The sequence below is a fragment of the Apium graveolens genome, chromosome 9, assembly GCF_009905375.1.
Source record: "Apium graveolens cultivar Ventura chromosome 9, ASM990537v1, whole genome shotgun sequence".
Lineage (NCBI taxonomy): Eukaryota > Viridiplantae > Streptophyta > Magnoliopsida > Apiales > Apiaceae > Apium > Apium graveolens.
The window spans coordinates 165,180,598-165,202,384 of NC_133655.1; the positions used below are offsets into that span (position 1 = coordinate 165,180,598).

General features: G+C 38.4%; 1 non-coding gene across 1 annotated transcript; it reads right to left on the reverse strand.

Moving 5' to 3' along the window:
• Positions 1–3,527: 3,527 nt before the first annotated feature.
• Positions 3,528–3,634, reverse strand: LOC141688033 (small nucleolar RNA R71). The gene has a single exon (XR_012561503.1). It is a non-coding gene; the product is annotated as a small nucleolar RNA R71 (small nucleolar RNA).
• Between the last annotated feature and the right edge of the window lie 18,153 nt (positions 3,635–21,787).

The window sequence follows — 21,787 nt, forward strand, 5'->3', positions numbered from 1 at the left end:
CGAATTTGACTTAGTTAAGTAATTTCTTTGGGGGGGAATGGCTACTTCGTCACTGTAGTCACAGGTAACTTACAAGTTTGTCTCCAGGTTAAAAAAACTTTCAATCGCACCGTGAAATTATAATTACCTTACAAACAGAACACTAAACTTGGAAATACTCAAACTGTCGTTCAAATTATGTTGACTTTTAACGGAGACTGTTAAGTTGTGTCACATCAAATTAAAATTTTAAAATTCATCACTGAACTAATTGTTAATTTGTCTACAAATTTTATTAATAGCATATTCTTATAAAAAAAATTAAAAGCTGTATACAAATTTAAATTGAATTATATTATAATCACCCGAGATATTTAAATATTTTTTATCAAAATTAAAAAAAAATATTTTGCTGAAAATTGTAATTTGGATAAATAAAATTGTAATTATTGAAAAACGTTATATCTAAATATATATTCACTTGTATCGTTGTATAAGTAAATAGAATTAAATGGTATGTACATAGTTTAATTTAATTAAAGTGTAATTTTCCAAAAAAATAAACATATTAATTAAATGGTTAGGAAAATTTAAATTTATTTAAAGTGTAGTGTAATCATCCCGAGAAAATTTAATTAAATTGTATTTTTCTAAGCATATGAATTAAATAAGTGTCTTCAATTTTAAATTTAATATATTTTAAAAAAAATCTAGTTGAGAATGTTATTCCCAAACAATCTAACAAAGAATTACAGAAGGAGGGTTGAATATAATTCTGGTTCTTTTTCGATTTCAAGAACTTTTATATCTCAAATATATATCAGTATCTGATTAAGCAAAAGTGCGGAATGAAAATATTGATGTAATTAAACACAAAGTAATTAAACACAAGTATTTAAAAACTTTCTGGTGGATTGAACTTTTTCACTAGAGATATATATAAGATTGAGAACTCTATGATGCAAGGTTTGTACACAGCTGCTTACAAGTAGAATTACAAGGAACAGAGAAATTCTTCACAAATACAGTTTTTTTATTTCTCTTGTTGATTGCTTGATTTAGTACTAGCTACTCTTGGTTTATATATTACCAAGATACAAGTGAATAAGACAAACTAATAAAACAAAATATGTCTTTGTCTAATCACATGCTTCTTCATTTCTCTATCCAGTATCTTTGATTTTCTTTAAGTAAGCATGGAAATGGAACTGCTTCTTTGTTCTCTAAAACCTGTATATAGGCTACCACATTCCATTTGCATATAATCAACCCATGTGACTGTCAAGTCACTATCAACTACAATTTGAATTAGAACATCTTTTGAAACTTCATTGGATCATCCGTTGAAACTGTGTTGGATCATTCGTTGAAACTTCATTAGATCATCTGTTGAATGTGACTTGGATCATCCGTTGAGACCTGATAAGTGGCATTTTATACCACTTAGAACATCTTAAAATGGCTTAGATTGGTGTCTTGAAATCAAGTATTTTGTGTATTTGATGCGTTTTTCTAGTGTTTATGCATTTCAGGGTATTAGTTGCATTTCAGAGGAGGAATCATCAAGAATAAGCCTTGGCATGTGTTCACCATTGCGAGAGGAAAAGAACGGGCAGATTACGGCGAAGAAACGAAGCAAACCTGGAATTTTCCAGTAGGGTCCTGCGCGCCCGCGCAGCAATGCTGAGCGGCCGCGCAGCAGCCTTGCGCGCCCGCGCAGAAATACTGAGCGGCCGCGCAGGGTCGGGGAAAAAGCTGAATTATTTTAGACTTCTACTTCTGTTTGGCTTCCAACTTCTATGTAATCTGAGTTTTATGGGACTATTATATAAGTAGATTTGAGACGTTTTCATAGAGAAGATGAAGGAGATTATGTTTTAGATTGTGTTTGGCGCAAGAAGCGAAGGAGATAAGGAAGAAGACCGATTTAGCACACTGCAGCGAAGAGGAAGCATATTTTCTTGTGATTCTTGTTTCGTTGTAACGTTGGATGCTAGTTTTCTTGCTTTGACTTATTTACTCTTGTGACGTACTCTGTTTTAATATAATTAGTTTAGTTATTATTTTCTTGTGTTGTTTATCATGATTTCATATGAACCCATGATGGCGATAAGTTCTATTATGGGCTAATCGTGATCATGGGGTTGCAACGGATTTATTATGGAATTCTTTAGTTAATTGTTTAATACTTTAGTGTGTGATGATTGCATGATATCTAGTATTGGTTGTGCGTATTCGTCTTATGTGCGTCGCGAACATATAAGATAGGGTGTTAATCTCTTGTGAAGCGACGGTGGATCTTGAGATTTAGAACTTGTCATGCTAGCATAGGTTCATGTACGTTGTGCATGATTAGTGGGTAACTCTAACAGTTTTATTTGCCCTATGTAATCAAAAGGGATAAATTGTGCTTAAATCGTTGTGTTGTCAATTTCTGTAGACATATAGGAACTCAACATGATTGATGACTATTCAACTTCTATCTTAATTATGGATGCTTGGTAGAATGGTATTAGTACAATGAAAGTTGGCTTTTATCAGTTTCGTGTTATTCGATTAATGTCATCACTGTCACATGCTAAAGGTAATAACAATGGCTATAGAAGGAAGTAATAATGAAGTTGTGATCTCATGAGTGTTTTATTATTGATAAATTGAAGTGTTAGTTAAGTGGTTAATTAAGTAGTTAATTATAGTTAATATTTAATCAACAATTTTAAGTGTTATTATCTTAACATTGAGAAGTAGTCATACATTGGTGAGTGAGTTTAATTAGACAATAACTTAGTCTGAGTCTCTGAGGGAACGAACTAGAAAGTATTCTATATTACTTGCGAACGCGTATACTTGCGTGAATATTAGTGCATGTTTTCGCCCTAACAAGTTTTTGGCACCGCTGCCAGGGACTCGGCGTATTTGTTTAGTTTATGTACTTACCATCATTGGTCATTAGGACTCAGTGATTAGGATGTAGTAGTTAATTACTCTTTTCGGTTGTGTTTCAGGTACTTTAGCAAGCGTTTATGCAAACTCGTTCTCGTGCTCGCAAGAGGACCTTAGATACAGCTGAGGAGAAAGACGAAGTTCTTGATACTCCGGAGAAGTTAGATTTTGAGGATTCGGATTCAGGAACTGAGCAGAAAGAACCAGTAAACATGGGAGATCGTATTGTTCAAGCTGATCCAGCTCTTATGGATTTTTCTCGGCCTAAAATTGATGACATTCAGTCAAGCATCCTTCATCCGGCTATTCAAGCTAACACCTTTGAAATCAAGCCGGGCACTATTCAGATGGTGCAGAATTCTGTTTCTTTTGGAGGAGCGGCAACTGAAGACCCCAACATGCACATAAGGAATTTTGTCGAGATCTGCAGCACTTTTAAGTATAATGGCGTGACTGATGAGGCTATCAAGTTGAGGCTTTTCCCATTCTCACTGAGGGATAAAGCTAAAGACTGGTTACATTCTGAACCAGCTGGGTCCATCACTACGTGGCAAGATCTTGCGCAAAAGTTTCTGGTGAAGTTTTATCCAATGGCAAAGACTGCTGCTATGAGGAGTGCTCTTACTCAGTTTGCGCAACAACCTACAGAATCTATGTACGAGGCTTGGGAACGCTACAAGGAAATGTTGAGAAAATGTCCACATCATGGAATGCCGGATTGGATGGTAATCACTTGTTTTTATAATGGTTTGGGGGCCCAATCTCGGCCCATGCTCGATGCAGCAGCTGGAGGCGCCTTATGGGCTAAAAGCTATACTGAGGCGTATAATCTTATCGAGACGATGGCTGTAAATGAGCATCAAAACCCAACTCAGAGGATGACGTCAGGCAAGGTAGCAGGTATTCTGGAAGTTGATGCAGCCACCGCTATTGCAGCCCAGCTCCAAGCGCTATCAATGAAGGTTGATTCTTTGGCTACGTATGGAGTTAATCAAATAGCTATGGTTTGTGAGCTTTGTGCAGGTTCTCATGCTACGGATCAGTGTTCTCTTGTCAACGAATCTGTTCAGTATGTGAATAATTATCAGCGACAACAGCAGCCTGTGCCAGCGACCTATCATCCTAACAACAGAAATCATCCAAATTTCAGCTGGGGGAATAATCAGAATGCTATTCAGCCAACATATCAGCAAGGAGTAAGTAAACAGTTTAACCCACCTAGATTCTAGCAACCACAGCAGTATGCTATAAGGCAATCATATCCTCAACAGGGAAGTGCAGCTGCCCCTACTAGTGCTGATTTTGAGGAACTTAAGCTGTTGTTCAAGAGTCAGGCGGTTTCTATCAAGACCTTGGAAAATCAAATCGGTCAATTAGCCAATGCAATGCTCAATCGTCAACCTGGCACTCTTTCCAGTGACACGGAAGTACCAGGCAGGAAGGAAGCTAAAGAGCAAGTCAAGGCTATTACCTTAAGGTCTGGAAAAGTAGCTGATGCTGAAAAGGCAAAAGAAGTCGAAGCTGAAGTTAGAGATGAAGAATCTAAGCAAAAGGAGAAAGTGGCGAAACCAAAGAAGACTACTGTTGAACACACTCTGCCTGAGGCTAATACAGGGGAGAAACAGCTCTATCCTCCCCCACCTTTTCCTAAGAGATTGCAGCAACAAAAGCTGGATAGACAGTTCGGGAAGTTTCTGGAGGTGTTCAAGAAACTTCACATCAATATACCTTTCGCTGAGGCGCTGGAACAAATGCCTAGTTATGCGAAGTTTATGAAAACTATTCTTTCAAGGAAGGTGAAACTGGATGACCTTGAAACCGTTGCTCTCACGGAAGAATGCAGCGCGGTTCTGCAACAAAAGTTACCACCAAAACTGAAAGATTCAGGAAGCTTCACCATTCCTTGCACCATTGGCAATCTAACTTTTGACAAGTGCCTTTGTGATTTGGGAGCAAGCATTAATCTGATGCCGTTGTCGATCTTTAAAAAGCTGGATCTGCCTGATCCAAAACCCACATACATGTCGCTACAATTGGCGGACCGTTCCATTACTTACCCAAGGGGCATAGTTGAGGATGTGCTCGTCAAGGTGGATAAGCTCTTCTTTCCTGCAGATTTTGTTATTCTGGATTTTGAGGAAGATAAGAAGATTCCCATAATCTTGGGGAGGCCTTTCTTGGCTACTGGCCGTACCTTGATAGATGTGCAAAAAGGGGAACTTACTATGCGGGTCCAAGATCAGGATGTGACCTTCAACGTATTCAAGGCAATGAAATTCCCTACAGAAGATGAGGAGTGCTTAAAAGTGGATGTGATTGATTCTGCGGTTACTTCGGAACTCGATCACATGCTAATGTCTGATGCATTGGAAAAGGCCTTAGTGGGGGATTTTGACAGCGATGATGAAGATAGCAACGAGCAATTACAATATCTGAACGCTTCTCCATGGAAGCGAAAGATCGACATACCATTTGAATCTCTTGGTACTTCTGACCTTAAGAATGCTGAAGGGAAGCTCAAACTATCAATAGAGGAAGCACCTACCTTGGAGCTCAAACCATTACCTGAACACTTGAGGTATGCTTTTTTAGGTGATTCATCTACGTTACCTGTTATTATTTCAGCTGACCTTTCAGGTAGTGAGGAAGACAAGCTCTTAAGGATTTTGAGAGAATTCAAATCGGCTATAGGATGGACCATAGCAGACATCAAGGGGATAAGTCCTTCATATTGTATGCATAAAATTATGTTAGAGGAAGGTAGTAAGCCAACTGTGGAACAGCAGGGAAGACTGAACCCGATCATGAAGGAGGTGGTGAAGAAAGAAATTCTGAAATGGCTAGATGCAGGCATCATTTATCCTATTTCTGACAGCTCGTGGGTGAGCCCCGTGCAATGTGTACCTAAGAAAGGAGGTATCACTGTGGTCGCAAATGAAAAGAATGAGCTCATCCCTACTCGAACAGTTACAAGATGGAGAGTATGCATGGATTATAGAAAATTGAACAAAGCCACAAGGAAGGATCACTTCCCTCTCCCATTCATTGATCAAATGCTTGACAGATTGGTGGGACATGAGTATTTTTGTCTTCTGGATGGTTATTCCGGGTATAATCAGATTTGTATTGCACCAGAGGATCAGGAAAAGACTACCTTCACTTGTCCATTTGGCATATTTGCTTTTCGTAGAGTTTCGTTTGGGTTATGTGGCGCCCCGGCCACCTTTCAAAGATGTATGATGGCTATATTCTCTGACATGATTGGAAATAACGTCGAAGTGTTCATGGATGACTTCTCCATCTTTGGACACTCATATGATGAATGTTTGAATAATCTGCGCGCCGTACTCAAAAGATGTGTGGAAACTAATTTGGTGCTTAATTGGGAGAAATGTCATTTTATGGTGCGTGAAGGCATTATCCTTGGGCATAAGGTCTCTAGCAAAGGTCTGGAGGTGGACAAGGCCAAGGTGGGAGTCATTGAAAATCTTCCCCAACCTAATTCGGTGAAAGGAATCCGTAGTTTTCTCGGTCATGCGGGTTTTTATCGGCGATTCATCAAGGACTTTTCAAAGATATCTAAGCCGTTGTGCAATTTACTTGAGAAAGATGTGCCTTTCAAATTTGATGATGAATGTTTGGCAGCATTCGAGACTCTCAAGGAGAATTTGATCACGGCACTAGTTATTACAGCACCAGATTGGACAGAACCGTTTGAGATGATGTGTGATGCGAGTGACTATGCGGTAGGTGTCACACCCCCAACTTAAATAGCGAAATAAATATAGCTATTACATCTTCTTAATGAAGAATACACAACCAAAATCCAAGATCTTACAGTTTAGGGTTTGGAACAGCCCAACACTACCAACTATTACATCTGATTACAAATACCGAGTCCTCACACAACTATTATTACTTATTCTACCTGAGCTCGAACATAAGCATCAGCATCACAGGTCTTACGGGCAGTCTGCTTGAATCTAACCATAGCTGCTAGCTGTAATATAAGGGTAAAGCAAGAAGTGAGCCAAAAGCTCAACAAGTGCTAATAGTACAACGCAAAACATAAATCGAGATATACCTTTAGGAATGACAATGGAAAGACATAATCAATGATAACGAGAGATAAAACTTATGTGAGTTGGCATCATTTTGCTTGCATAAAAACAAATTTTAAAAATCATTCTTAATCAAAATCATTTTATGACGCTACGGATTACAGCCGGTGATCAGCCGCGAAGTAATCCCGAACCTCGTTGGGTTCTAAAACATTATTGGGAATCCCTAGGCAACTTTTAAGCCTAATATAAGTGTGGAAAGGACTCGCGTCTCAGTCCAGATCCACCATTCAAAGAAAACATTTATCCCCCTTTGGGACTGAAAAATCCACATTTTAATCATTTTAAAAACTGATGCCGATTTATGACAAAATCTCTTTCGACTGTAATCATTTTTATCAAGGGATTATAGATCAACTTGAAACACTGGAAATATGACACTAAATCTCAGGGCCATGATCCACTAGACTTTACTATATTAGGGTAATTGAGAGGTTTCCATAAACAAGAACTTTGACAAGGAAATTGAGCAAGGCTATTGGATAATATGAAAGAGTAATGCCAAACTAGGCTTAAAGCAATGGTTGTAGACAAGGTATAGGTATTAGAACATCAAGAAGATAAGCATCACTGGTTCCAATAGGATAGAGGTGTTAAAATATAAAGAAAGTGATCATCAGCTCAAGATATAACAGGGTATCAAGCTTTTAGGGTAAGGATAGGGTTATCAAACAATCATGAATGAATTTAAGAAATGATTGGCTTTTAGGTATCAAGATAAAGTTTCTATCGAGGTTATTTCAAGAGTTGAATCAAAGCATCAGGGTGCAATATCAAGATTTCTCAGGGATCAATAGCATGATAATCAAAAGGATCAATAAGGTAGTATAACAAATCTCTATTTTATCATGGTATTAAACTATCATGAAAGACTTTTGAACTACTTGCAATACGTACTCGAGGGTTCATGGCATCTCTATGTAACTCAAAGATAAACAAAAGATACGCTTGATTTAAATATATCAAAATGACTCAGGATAATTGCATCGATATATATATGAACTGTTTACAGTAAATACGAAGGTCAAGTTGAATCACTTGCCTTGAGATAGACTGGTCTGGTCTGACTGGTAGGAGCAACAACTGGAGCTTCACTCGACTTTTATGGCAAGTTTTCCCTCGTCTCGAGATCCTACATAAATAATAATAATCCTCATTATAATATATTCTTACCATCTTAACCTATTTACAACCCGAAATTAAACATGGATGGCACTTAGGCCTATACGCACTTAATTCATATCCACCATTATATTTTCAAATGTACACACGTAGCCACATAATCACATATCGTATATTAATACCAAATAACATCATATACACCATAATGCCACACTAGGCTTGGATGATCTCGACTCACCACTTAAGTCACTTGGTCGCTAACTAAACAAAGTCTTCAAATTTGGGCTTCCTAACTCAATGTGCCTTTCCTAAATTATCCAAAACCTATTGACCCTCACTTGTGCCTTTTTCTCTACTGACCTTATACTATCTTAAAACTATGGTGGTTGACCTAATACTCACTTCTAAGTATTCTAAAACTATGTGATAAGTGAAAGTGCTCACTGGTGCAAATTTCAGAATGGTAACTAAGGTTTCTTGAGTGCATTAGACACTCTTAAACTATAAGTTTTTCTTCAAAATTTTTACACAAGACTCTCCTGACCTAAGGGCATCTCACAAGCTTGATGTGGCTCAAAGGCCTGGCTTGGGCCTTCTTGGGCCTAAGCTAAAAGTCCAAGGTTCCCCTGTTTTTCTGGGCAGAAAATGCCCTGACTTGAATTAACTTGTGACACATGGTTCTAGCTCATATCCTATGAACTATGGTTGGAAAAACTTCTCTGACATACCCTCTAACTAAGGCCCAATTGGGCCTAATGAGGGCCTACCCATGACATGGCCAAATCTCCCTATTTCTAAGTTGCAACAAAACTGTCCCCTGCTGGACAGATTTTGTTATTCTACTTGTGCACCTAACCAAATGACATGCAAACCTCCAACCAACTCCTAAAACCTATTATATACTCCCCATACTAACTTCTGGTAGTTTGGGCCTCAAAGTGCACATCAATGACATGGTCAAAACTCACTCTAAACCTCAGGGTATTAAACTGATTTTTCTGCAGAAACTATAACTCTCATTTTTCCAAGGTTTTGACTTGACAACTCAACTAACAAAAACTCAATACTTAAACCAAGACTTATACATGGTAATATACTGAACTAACTCCTTTATTCTCAAAATAACATTGGGTGAGATCATCCATGCCTAAAAACAACAACATGCAACTAAATATATAACATGCAACTCATGGAAAGCACATAACAAGATTTCGGCTAGGCATAAAGTTGTAAATGCTTGCAAAATCGACTTGCACCTAATACTTATCCTTAATAATTATGAAATATAACTCCTTTTAAGTATTAATAAGAAATTCATCATGGAAACAATCTATTTAAGCACATCTATTTCGAATTTTATAGATAACAACATGATTTCGAAAAGAATAGCATGCAAAAACATGGTTGATCATCATTTTAATGTCTTAAAACTAGCATGCATGGCTAAACATAAATTTATAATGAGATTTCAGTAGCATGCAAAGGATTTTAAAGCATGATATCTCCATAAAACACTTAGTTAGCACATATACATAATATATCTCATAGAGAGCTCTTGAATTCACAAGAATCAAGAGTTTCTCTTTGGAGATCACACAAAACTACACATGCAACCATGAAACTTCATCTTCCAAATCACAAAACTCTTGGGAAGTATATAAAATAAATGTAGGTGAAAGAATTACACTAGGGAAGATGAGAAATGGAATGAAAAATGGAAGGGAGTGGGGGAAATGGGGTTCGGCCGAGAGCAAAAGGGAGGGAGGGGAAGAGAGAAATTTTTGTGGTGTGTTGGAGTGTGAAATGATGAATGACTTCTCTCCACTTTGATTTGTTTGTTTTATGCTATTTGGTTGACAAGTAATGAGTGGAAGTGAGAACTTACAAAAATGTCCCTTGGCTAAAGTTAGGCCATTTTGCATGCAAGGCTAAGGTAGTAATTTGGTAATAATCAAATTAGTTAGTGGGGTTGGAAAAGTCTTATTTGCCCTTTGAGAGAATAGAAAGAGAGTTTGCATGCAAGGTTATTCATGTAATTTGATAATTATAACAAATAAAATTTGTAAAGATTTATTTTTATAAAATAAAATACAAGTTCAAAAATTATAAAATTTATACCATAAAATAACTTGTATTTTTAGAGACTTTATAAAATCATTTTCAAAATTTATGATCAAAATGCCTTTTAAAAGAAGATTTTTCCAAAGCTTAGAATATTCCTTATAAATCAAAAATAAAGAAATTAAATAAACTCTTGCTTTGAAAAATCATATACTACCCAAAGCAAATTTATAATGCAGAAATTTTCACTCACACAAACGTACAATCATTGAATATATTTTCATTTGACTTAATATTATACCAAATTCACAAATAATATTACATAAAATGCCGGTCGTAACATCCTCTCCCCCTTAAGGGATTCTGTCCCCAGAATCTAAGAGAACAGATGAGGATACCGGGAACGCATATCAGACTCTAACTCCCAAGTCGACTCTTCGACCTTAGGGTTCTTCCAAAGTACTTTTACTAACTTTACTGACTTATTTCTAAGACTCTTTACTTGCCAGTCGAGTATTTTAACCGGTTGCTCCACAAATGACAGGTCTGCCTGAATTTCTACGGGTTCATATTCTATCACATGGCTAGTGTCAGGATTATATTTCTTAAGTAACGACACATGGAACACGTTATGCACATGCCGATACTGAGGTGGTAAGGCCAACTCGTAGGCCACCTTTCCTACTTGACTCAAAATCTCAAAAGGACCTATGTATCTAGGTGCTAACTTTCCTTTCTTGCCATATCTCATCAACCCTTTCCTAGGTGACACCTTTAGCAACACAGCTTCGCCAATTTGGAATTGAACATCCTTACGCGCTGGATCCGCATACTTCCTCTGTCTATCTTGAGCAGCAAGCAACCTTTTCTGAATTAACTTGACTGAGTCATGCAACTGTTGTACCAATTCTGAGCCGAGAATTCGTCCTTCTCCTACTTCATCCCAACTTGTTGGTGATCTACATTTTTGCCCGTACAAAGCTTCATATGGTGGCATGCCGATACTGGAATGATAGCTGTTGTTATATGAGAATTCAATCAATGGCAGGTGGTCGTCCCAACTTCCTGCAAAATCGATTGCACAACTGCGCAACATGTCTTCGATTGTTTGAATCATCCTTTCGCTCTGACCATCAGTCTGCGGGTGATACGCCGTGCTCATATTCAACTTCGTGCCAAGACATTCCTGGAATTGCTTCCAGAATCTCGAGTTAAATCGGGGATCTCTGTCTGAAACTATTGATACGGGTACTCCATGCCTTAATACGATTTCGTGCACATACAGATGAACCAACTTGTCCAGTGACGACTTCTCATTTATTGGAAGGAAATGCGCCGACTTCGTAAGACGATCAATTATAACCCATATTGCGTCATGTCCGGATTTTGTTCGCGGTAGTCCTACTATAAAGTCCATAGCGATATTTTCCCATTTCCATTCTGGAATCTTCAGGGGCTGAATTAATCCGCTTGGTCGTTGATGTTCTGCCTTTACTTTCTGACAAGTATAGCACTTCGCAACCCATTCTGCCACGTCTCGCTTCATATTTGGCCACCAAAAGTTCTTCTTTAAGTCTTGATACATCTTGGTGCTTCCCGGGTGGATTGAAAATTTCGAATGGTGGGCTTCATGGAGGATCTTATTCTTTAATTCAGGTACATGAGGAATCCATATTCTGGATGAAAACCTTAGTATTCCTTGCTCATCCCTTTTAGTATTAATCTCTTCTCCAGATAACTGATTTTTCTCTTTTTCCATTACTTCCTCTTGACACTTCTTTATCTTTTCCATTAGTGTTGGCTGAAAGGTCATTGCACGACAAACTTCTTTGACTTTCCCATAAGCACAAAGTTCCAATTCAAATTTTCCGATTTCTTCAGATAACTCTTTTGATGTTATCATCATATTCAATCTCTCCTTCCGACTCAGTGCATCGGCCACTACGTTCGCCTTTCCAGGATGGTAATTTATCGAACAGTCATAGTCCTTGATCAATTCCAGCCATCTCCTCTGCCTCATATTGAGCTCTTTCTGAGTAAAAATGTACTTTAAACTCTTGTGATCCGTGTAGATTTCACACTTCTCTCCATAGAGATAGTGTCTCCAAATCTTGAGTGCGAACACTATGGCGGCTAGTTCCAAGTCATGCGTCGGATACTTTAACTCGTGCGGCTTCAACTGTCTTGACGCATATGCTATTACCTTACTGTGTTGCATCAACACACAACCCAAACCCTTATGTGAAGCGTCGCTGAATATTACAAAATTCCCTTGATCATCTGGAAGTACCAACACCGGAGCTGTTACCAACTTCTGTTTTAACTCTTGAAAGCTATTTTCACATTCTGCACTCCATTCAAACTTTTGATTCTTTCTGGTTAACTTGGTCAATGGCGTGGCGATCTTCGAGAAATCCTTGACGAATCTTCTATAGTATCCGGCCAATCCTAGAAAACTTCGCACTTCCGTAGGAGTCTTTGGCCTCGCCCAACTCATAACTGCCTCAATCTTCGCCGGATCCACTTTAACTCCCTCATTTCCAATAACATGCCCCAAAAATTGAACTTCATTTAACCAAAACTCACATTTGGTAAACTTGGCATACAACTTCTCTTGTCGGAGTATCTCCAATGCTATCCAGAGGTGCTGCATATGTTCTTCTTCCGACTTAGAATAAATAAGGATGTCATCAATAAATACCACGACAAATTTATCCAAATACTTCTTAAATACTCGATTCATCAGATCCATAAATGCGGCCGGAGCGTTGGTTAATCTAAACGGCATTACTAGGAATTCATAATGCCCATATCTGGTCCTAAATGCGGTCTTGGGAATATCTTCTTCCTTGATCTTTAATTGATGGTATCCCGATCTCAAATCAATCTTCGAAAAGCATTTTGCTCCCTTTAACTGATCAAAAAGGTCATCTATCCTTGGTAGCGGGTAGCGGTTCTTGATCGTTACTTTATTCAACTCCCGGTAATCTATGCATAGACGCATACTCCCATCTTTCTTCTTCACAAAGAGAACAGGTGCTCCCCATGGCGACGTACTTGGTCGTATCACTCCCTTATCCAATAATTCTTGTAGCTGGCTCGCCAACTCTTTCATTTCTGCTGGTGCCATCCTATACGGAGCCTTTGAAACTGGTTCCGTGCCTGGAGCAAGGTTGATCTCGAACTCAATTTGTCGATCTGGTGGTAAGCCTGGTAGTTCGTCGGGAAACACATCGGGGAACTCATTAACTACAGGAATATCTTCCATGCTGGGGCTGCCTCTCTCTGAATCCACTACATATGCTAGGAACGACTCACAACCTTTTCTAAGTAACTTCTTAGCCTGAATAATTGTAAGAAATAGTTGCCCTTGCCTCTGCCCCTTAAATATTACCTTCTCTCCACTCTTCATCTTTAAATACACTCTCTTGGTCTTACAATTTATCTGAGCGCTATTCTCTCCTAACCAATCCATTCCTAAAATTATATCAAACTCTCCCAGCTTGAAGAGTATCAAGTCGGCTGAGAACTTATATCCCGAAATATCAATCTCACATTTTGGACAAAATTGATTCACAGGAATCTTCTCTTGGTTCGCAATTACCACATTTACTACCTCACTCATAACCGTTTTATCACATTGGAGCTTATCAACAAAAGATTCTGATATGAAAGATCTTGTTGCTCCCGAATCAATCAATACTTTAGCTTTGACATTATTGAGTAAAAGTGTACCTGCTATCACTTCAGAATTCTGAACAGCATCTTTCATCTTTAGATCAAATGTCCTTGCTGTTGCTTGCGGGGTTAGTGCGGGTGGTGGAGGTAACGCCAATACCTCAGCTGGCATGCTTGCACTGGTACTTGCCACATTCATCAGAGCTCTGACTGGTCCTGTTGCCTTACACTCCCTAGCCATGTGTCCAGTCTTCCCACACTTGTAACATGTAACTCCTGGCTTCGGCATCTTGCACTCGTTTGCCAAATGTCCCTTCTGATTGCACCTATAACAGGTCATACTCAGCTTATTGCATACTCCGGGGTGCCTTCTTCCACAGTGCTTGCATTCTGGCCTCTGGAACCTGTTTTCTCCAACTTGCCCTTGGCTTGCCTGATTGTTCCCTTTTGATTCTTGCCTTTTGCCCAAATTTCCCTTCCTTTGAAAATTTCCGCCCTTCTGGAAACCAATCCTCTTTACATTCCGATCTTGCGAACTTCCAGCTTCAGACTTTTCTCCATAAAATGGAACCTTCCTCTTCTTGTTATCCCTCTCTTTCCTTGACTGCATCCCATTATTCTCAATCAGAGCAGCTTTCTGTACTACTCCCGCATAAGTTTCAAGCTCAAACATAGCCACCCTATCTCTGATCCAAGGCTCCAATCCTTGCTGAAATTTCTTTGCTTTTTCCTCCTCAGTGCTGGTATACTTTGTCACAAACCTTGATAATTCAGTGAACTTCTTCTCATACTCCAATACAGTCATGTTCCTTTGCTTCAACTCAAGAAATTTTAGCTCCATCTGATTCTGCATGTACTTAGGGTAATACTTGTCCAGAAATAACTTTTTAAATCTCTCCCAAGAAACCTGATGAGTGACTTCCATAGCCTTTACTGATTCCCACCAATAGATGACTTCTCCCTTCAAGAAGTAAGTGGCATACGGCGTCTTCTGATCATCTCCTAACTGTACCAACTCAAAAGCCCTTTCCATCTCCTTGATCCAGGTGTTAGCTATCACTGGATCAGTGGTATCATGAAATACAGGTGGATTCACATTCTGAAAAGCTTTGAAAGTGACAATTTGTCTAGGTGGTACTGGTGGTTCAGGTGGTTGGTGTGGCTCACGGTTATCTTGGTTTTCAATTCGTTGTTGAAGGGTTAGTTGTTGTTGAGCTATAGCATTGGTTTGCTGTTGCAAGGTTTCCAGTAGTCGAAGAATATTTGGGTCTGTGGTGAAGGTGGTTGTTGGGTTCTTCTTTTTGGGAGGCATGATCCTGAAATAAGAGTTGTGTCATAACAAATATGAATGATAAAATGATTCGAGGGTATCGCATGGCATTCTCATTTACATATGGGGTCAAGTTTCCAAATTAAGCAGATATGATGATAAAAACATAAAATAACAGTTGAGAGCAAATGGAACAATAGCACATAATTATTGAAATTTTTAAAGGTCACAGTACATAGGATTGGGATATAGTCTGATTCTAGGAATAACAGGCTTATTTAAAGGAAAGACGGAAACAACTGGGGATTCCATAGAGTCTGATAGTACAATAACATGAAAGGTAAATGGAAAGAACTAAGGCTCCACTCCATCTGAACGGGGCTTGGTAGTCTTTTCCTCTCGAAGCGTCTTCACAATGCTCTGGAGCACATCCGCCACCATCTGAATGACATACTGGCTGGTACGGTCCCGGTGTGCTGGCATCTCCTCAAGCTTAGTGTTGACGTACTGAACCAAGGTCTCAAGTCTCGCAATCATCTGCTCCTTGGGCTTCCCTTCGTAGTTTCGGCTGTCCGGATACACGTTCTTCAGTCGGTCTATCAGTCGGTCGTACTTGCCCTGAAGCATGTCGAACTCGCGCCTCAACTCAGCATACACGGAGAAAGCAATAGTGTCGTCCGACCCAGAGGATGACGAGGAATGCGCCCTTTGCTGACAACCAATAAGAGGAGTATTAATAATAATTTACTTAACCTACTCTCTCGCATAATATCTATAACCTACACACAAATCCTATAACCTATTTGGGCTGTCCAGGGACTCTAAACCGTAGCTCTGATACCAAAACCTGTCACACCCCCAACTTAAATAGCGAAATAAATATAGCTATTACATCTTTTTAATGAAGAATACACAACCAAAATCCAAGATCTTACAGTTTAGGGTTTGGAACAGCCCAACACTACCAACTATTACATCTGATTACAAATACCGAGTCCTCACACAACTATTATTACTTATTCTACCTGAGCTCGAACATAAGCATCAGCATCACAGGTCTTACGGGCAGTCTGCTTGAATCTAACCATAGCTGCTAGCTGTAATATAAGGGTAAAGCAAGAAGTGGGCCAAAAGCTCAACAAGTGCTAATAGTACAACGCAAAACATAAATCGAGATATACCTTTAGGAATGACAATGGAAAGACATAATCAATGATAACGAGAGATAAAACTTATGTGAGTTGGCATCATTTTGCTTGCATCAAAACAAATTTTAAAAATCATTCTTAATCAAAATCATTTTATGACGCTATGGATTACAGCCGGTGATCAGCCGCGAAGTAATCCCGAACCTCGCTGGGTTCTAAAACATTATTGGGAATCCCTAGGCAACTTTTAAGCCTAATATAAGTGTGGAAAGGACTCGCGTCTCAGTCCAGATCCACCATTCAAAGAAAACATTTATCCCCCTTTGGGACTGAAAAATCCACATTTTAATCATTTTAAAAACTGATGCCGATTTATGACAAAATCTCTTTCGACTGTAATCATTTTTATCAAGGGATTATAGATCAACTTGAAACACTGGAAATATGACACTAAATCTCAGGGCCATGATCCACTAGACTTTACTATATTAGGGTAATTGAGAGGTTTCCATAAACAAGAACTTTGACAAGGAAATTGAGCAAGGCTATTGGATAATATGAAAGAGTAATGCCAAACTAGGCTTAAAGCAATGGTTGTAGACAAGGTATAGGTATTAGAACATCAAGAAGATAAGCATCACTGGTTCCAATAGGATAGAGGTGTTAAAATATAAAGAAAGTGATCATCAGCTCAAGATATAACAGGGTATCAAGCTTTTAGGGTAAGGATAGGGTTATCAAACAATCATGAATGAATTTAAGAAATGATTGGCTTTTAGGTATCAAGATAAAGTTTCTATCGAGGTTATTTCAAGAGTTGAATCAAAGCATCAGGGTGCAATATCAAGATTTCTCAGGGATCAATAGCATGATAATCAAAAGGATCAATAAGGTAGTATAACAAATCTCTATTTTATCATGCCATTAAACTATCATGAAAGACTTTTGAACTACTTGCAATACGTACTCGAGGGTTCATGGCATCTCTATGTAACTCAAAGATAAACAAAAGATACGCTTGATTTAAATATATCAAAATGACTCAGGATAATTGCATCGATATATATATGAACTGTTTACAGTAAATACGAAGGTCAAGTTGAATCACTTGCCTTGAGATAGACTGGTCTGGTCTGACTGGTAGGAGCAACAACTGGAGCTTCACTTGACTTTTATGGCAAGTTTTCCCTCGTCTCGAGATCCTACATAAATAATAATAATCCTCATTATAATATATTCTTACCATCTTAACCTATTTACAACCCGAAATTAAACATGGATGGCACTTAGGCCTATACGCACTTAATTCATATCCACCATTATATTTTCAAATGTACACACGTAGCCACATAATCACATATCGTATATTAATACCAAATAACATCATATACACCATAATGCCACACTAGGCTTGGATGATCTCGACTCACCACTTAAGTCACTTGGTCGCTAACTAAACAAAGTCTTCAAATTTGGGCTTCCTAACTCAATGTGCCTTTCATAAATTATCCAAAACCTATTGACCCTCACTTGTGCCTTTTTCTCTACTGACCTTATACTATCTTACAACTATGGTGGTTGACCTAATACTCACTTCTAAGTGTTCTAAAACTATGTGATAAGTGAAAGTGCTCACTGGTGCAAATTTCAGAATGGTAACTAAGGTTTCTTGAGTGCATTAGACACTCTTAAACTACAAGTTTTTCTTCAAAATTTTTACACAAGACTCTCCTGACCTAAGGGCATCTCACAATCTTGATGTGGCTCAAAGGCCTGGCTTGGGCCTAAGCTAAAAGTCCAAGGTTCCCCTGTTTTTCTGGGCAGAAAATGCCCTGACTTGAATTAACTTGTGACACATGGTTCTAGCTCATATCCTATGAACTATGGTTGGAAAAACTTCTCTGACATACCCTCTAACTAAGGCCCAATTGGGCCTAATGAGGGCCTACCCATGACATGGCCAAATCTCCCTATTTCTAAGTTGCAACAAAACTGTCCCCTGCTGGACAGATTTTGTTATTCTACTTGTGCACCTAACCAAATGACATGCAAACCTCCAACCAACTCCTAAAACCTATTATATACTCCCCATACTAACTTCTGGTAGCTTGGGCCTCAAAGTGCACATCAATGACATGGTCAAAACTCACTCTAAACCTCAGGGTATTAAACTGATTTTTCTGCAGAAACTATAACTCTCATTTTTCCAAGGTTTTGACTTGACAACTCAACTAACAAAAACTCAATACTTAAACCAAGACTTATACATGGTAATCTACTGAACTAACTCCTTTATTCTCAAAATAACATTGGGTGAGATCATCCATGCCTAAAAACAACAACATGCAACTAAATATATAACATGCAACTCATGGAAAGCACATAACAAGATTTCGACTAGGCATAAAGTTGTAAATGCTTGCAAAATCGACTTGCACCTAATACTTATCCTTAATAATTAGGAAATATAACTCCTTTTAAGTATTAATAAGAAATTCATCATGGAAACAATCTATTTAAGCACATCTATTTCGAATTTTATAGATAACAACATGATTTCGAAAAGAATAGCATGCAAAAACATGGTTGATCATCATTTTAATGTCTTAAAACTAGCATGCATGGCTAAACATAAATTTATAATGAGATTTCAGTAGCATGCAAAGGATTTTAAAGCATGATATCTCCATAAAACACTTAGTTAGCACATATACATAATATATCTCATAGAGAGCTCTTGAATTCACAAGAATCAAGAGTTTCTCTTTGGAGATCACACAAAACTACACATGCAACCATGAAACTTCATCTTCCAAATCACAAAACTCTTGGGAAGTATATAAAATAAATGTAGGTGAAAGAATTACACTAGGGAAGATGAGAAATGGAATGAAAAATGGAAGGGAGTGGGGGAAATGGGGTTCGGCCGAGAGCAAAAGGGAGGGAGGGGAAGAGAGAAATTTTTGTGGTGTGTTGGAGTGTGAAATGATGAATGACTTCTCTCCACTTTGATTTGTTTGTTTTATGCTATTTGGTTGACAAGTAATGAGTGGAAGTGAGAACTTACAAAAATGTCCCTTGGCTAAAGTTAGGCCATTTTGCATGCAAGGCTAAGGTAGTAATTTGGTAATAATCAAATGAGTTAGTGGGGTTGGAAAAGTCTTATTTGCCCTTTGAGAGAATAGAAAGAGAGTTTGCATGCAAGGTTATTCATGTAATTTGAAAATTATAACAAATAAAATTTGTAAAGATTTATTTTTATAAAATAAAATACAAGTTCAAAAATTATAAAATTTATACCATAAAATAACTTGTATTTTTAGAGACTTTATAAAATCATTTTCAAAATTTGTGATCAAAATGCCTTTTAAAAGAAGATTTTTCCAAAGCTTAGAATATTCCTTATAAATCAAAAATAAAGAAATTAAATAAACTCTTGCTTTGAAAAATCATATACTACCCAAAGCAAATTTATAATGCAGAAATTTTCACTCACACAAACGTACAATCATTGAATATATTTTCATTTGACTTAATATTATACCAAATTCACAAATAATATTACATAAAATGCCGGTCGTAACAGTAGGTGCAGTTCTGGGACAGCGCAAGAAAAATCTCTTCCATGTGGTCTACTATGCGAGTAAGACTTTAAATGGGGCCCAATTGAACTACACCACTACTGAGAAGGAACTTTTGGCTATAGTCTTTGGCTTTAAGAAATTTCGATCTTATCTGCTTGGTACGAAAGTGACAGTATTCACTGATCATGCAGCTATTCGCTATCTGGTTTCTAAGAAGGATTCAAAGCCGAGACTCATTCGTTGGGTGCTTTTACTTCAAGAATTTGAGTTAGAGATCAAAGATAGAAAAGGTACTGAGAATCAAGTAGCTGACCATCTCTCTAGGTTGGAGAATCCCGATTCTACTTCACAAGATAGGACGTTAATCAATGAATCTTTTTCGGATGAGCAGTTGTTTGTAATTCAGGAGGAAGAACCATGGTTTGCAGATATTGTAAACTATCTTGTCAGCAATATAATGCCGCTTAATTTGACATCCGCTCAAAAGAAGAAGTTTCTGCATGAGGTGAAGTGGTATATGTGGGATGAACCATATTTGTTTAGACAGGGAGCTGATCAGATCATCAGGAGATGTATCCCGTTCTGTGAGACGGAGGGGATATTACGAGACTGCCATTCCACGGTTTATGGTGGACACTATGGAGGTGAGAAGACGGCAGCTCGTATTCTGCAAGCAGGTTTTTTCTGGCCTACTTTGTTCAAGGATGCTCATCAGTTTGTTTTAAGGTGTGATCGTTGCCAAAGAGTGGGAAATTTGTCAAGGAAGGATGAGATGCCATTAAATGTGATGCTTGAAGTTGAGGTCTTTGATGTATGGGGAATCGATTTCATGGGGCCTTTTATCTCATCTTGCAATAATCAGTACATCTTGCTGGCAGTCGATTATGTCTCAAAATGGGTCGAAGTTAAAGCTTTACCGACAAATGATGCAAGGTAGTACTAAATTTTCTTCATAAGCAAATTTTCACAAGGTTTGGAGCGCCTCGGGTAATCATAAGTGATGAAGGATCGCATTTTTGCAACCGTAAGTTCACTTCTATGATGCAGCGTTATAATGTGAATCATCGAGTAGCTACTGCCTATCATCCGCAAACAAATGGTCAAGCGGAAGTGTCTAACAGAGAGATAAAGTGCATTCTAGAGAAGGTTGTTTGTCCGTCAAGGAAGGATTGGTCTTTAAAGCTCGATGAAGCTGTTTGGGCTTACAGAACAGCATACAAAACTCCACTTGGGATGTCACCGTTTCAGTTGGTGTACGGTAAGGGATGTCATCTACCGGCGGAGCTTGAGCATAAGGCCTACTGGGCATTGAAGAAATTGAACCTGGATTTAGATGCAGCTGGTAAGAAAAGAATGCTTCAGCTTAATGAACTTGATGAATTTCGACTTCAAGCGTACGAGAATAACAAAATGTATAAGGAAAAGGTGAAGAGGTGGCACGATAGGAAGCTACATCCTAAGTTATTTGTGCCAGGGCAACAAGTTCTGTTATTCAACTCTCGGCTCCGACTTTTTCCTGGGAAGTTGAAATCAAGGTGGTCTGGACCTTTTATTGTCAAAACTGTGTTTCCACATGGAGCGGTGGAAATTTTTGAGAATGATTCGGACCAAGCATTCAAGGTTAACGGTCAGCGGTTGAAGCACTACTATGGGGACATGGCAAACCGAGAGGTGGTTAGTGCCATTTTGTTGACTACTTGAGAAAGGTACGGAACGTCAAGCTAATGACGAAAAAGAAGCGCTGCGTGGGAGGCAACCCATGAATTGTTGTTACAGGAACCCTTAGAAGTTAATAACATATCCAAAAACACAAAAAAATCAGAAAACAGGGGCTGAAAAAAAAATTTCCAGAGACCCTCTGCGCGCCCGCGCAGAAATGCT